This window comes from Mus caroli, unplaced genomic scaffold (assembly GCF_978045245.1).
Source record: "Mus caroli unplaced genomic scaffold, Mus_caroli_1 scaffold_3, whole genome shotgun sequence".
NCBI lineage: Eukaryota > Metazoa > Chordata > Mammalia > Rodentia > Muridae > Mus > Mus caroli.
The window spans coordinates 97,048,775-97,050,388 of record NW_028227258.1 but is presented as its reverse complement, the minus strand read 5'-3'; the positions used below and the strand labels follow the sequence as shown (position 1 = coordinate 97,050,388).

The following is a 1,614-nucleotide window of genomic DNA, read 5'->3' as shown; positions in this document are numbered from 1 at the left end:
AAAAAGCTAATTCACTTTCAGTTACTGAACTGCAAAAAGCTGGTAAGACTTACATGAAAAGGATAAATTGTATGTTTTATTTTCTTTACAAGATACATATGTTAAAGCTATGAAAAAAAAATATGGGGTGTGGGTTTGTAAGATGTTTTAAATATAAAAGAAGCCCAGTGAAAATTCTAACGATGCTTATTACCTGGCCCTACTTTTGACTTACAGTTTTCAACATATGTTGATTTCAATTCTCTACTTAGGGGTTATGGATATCTAATTAGGTGTTATATATAACTAAAAATAGAAATTTAATTATTCCATAGTGAATGCAGTTTGCTTAGCAGACAAATGGTTTTGAAAACATGAGCTCTTGTTGGAAAAAGTATAATGAAATGAATCATCTAGCAACAGAATATAGCAGAATATTTTTTTTAACAGATCTTGCCTCAAGTTTATTTGTTAAAAACAGCATAGGACACTGGTCATCTGCAAATAGTGTGTAGGTAGGTGTGTCACAGTAGTCCATCTTCATGCTGGCAGGAGCTTTTTCTATGGGGGCCTTCACAGGGGCCTGGGCACCTTTGGGAGCCTGGGCTGGAGCTGAAGCCTGGGCCTTAGCTGGAGCTTTGGCCTCTGCCTTGGTTTGAACCTTAGGCTTCTGTTAACAGAGCCTCTGACCCTCGGCCATGTAGCTTCGAATCAGCTTCTCAAGCTTGGGGTGAGCGATGAAAGCCAGGCGGCTGAGTTTGTGGCTGGGGCCCTTTGGCATCTTGGGCTTGATGGCCTGAGGCTTCACCAGGGCCTTGATGGCCTCTGCGCGCGCACTCACTGCCTTTGCATTGTTGGCCTGCATCTTCTTCAGGCCTTTCTTGTTGTGCTTCTTGGCAAAGCGCATGTTCCTCAGGAACTTGGGGTCAACCCCCTTAAAAGATTCGTATCTTTGCAACCGGGGTTTCTTAATGCCATTTCTGTGCCATTTGCAGGAATGGTTGTGTGTCGTGTGGTTCTTGGACTTGGCCATGTCTGCACAGGTAACCCGTGGGTCCTGCAGTGCCTGGGTCTGGCAGCAGAATTCTTAAAACAAACAAACAAACAAACAAACAAACAAACAAAAAAGCAGCAGCCATAGGTATCTATATAAACATCATTCTGTTGCTCCAAAGAGCATTTACTAGCACATGGGAATGGTCCCTCTGATGGCTATTCTTGGTTGTCAACTTGAATACATCTAGAATCAACTAAAACCCAAGTGGTATAGGTAAAAATCCCTGTGATGGATTTTTCTTAATTAAATCATTTGAAATGAGAAGATCTACTTTAAGTCGGGTTCTTTTGAGGTAGAAAGATATACCTTTAATCCATATCTTTTGAGTCAAGGAGATCCACCTCTAATCTGAGCCACACTTTGTTGGCAAGCTATATAAAGGATATGGAAGGAGAAATCTCTGTGCCAGCTAGCTTTTGCTTTCTCTGGCAAGTCCATTCCTTCACAGGCATTAGAGCCTACTTCTTTGGGATTCTGGCACATACTGAATACCAGCTAAGACATCCGGGCTCATGGACAGAACAAACTACAGGATTCTTGGCCCTTCTATTGGTAGACAGCTATTGTTGGACTAGTTG

General features: G+C 41.9%; 1 pseudogene; it reads right to left on the bottom strand.

Moving 5' to 3' along the window:
• Positions 1–388: 388 nt before the first annotated feature.
• On the bottom strand, positions 389–1,014 carry LOC147005625 (large ribosomal subunit protein eL29 pseudogene; annotated as a pseudogene).
• Between the last annotated feature and the right edge of the window lie 600 nt (positions 1,015–1,614).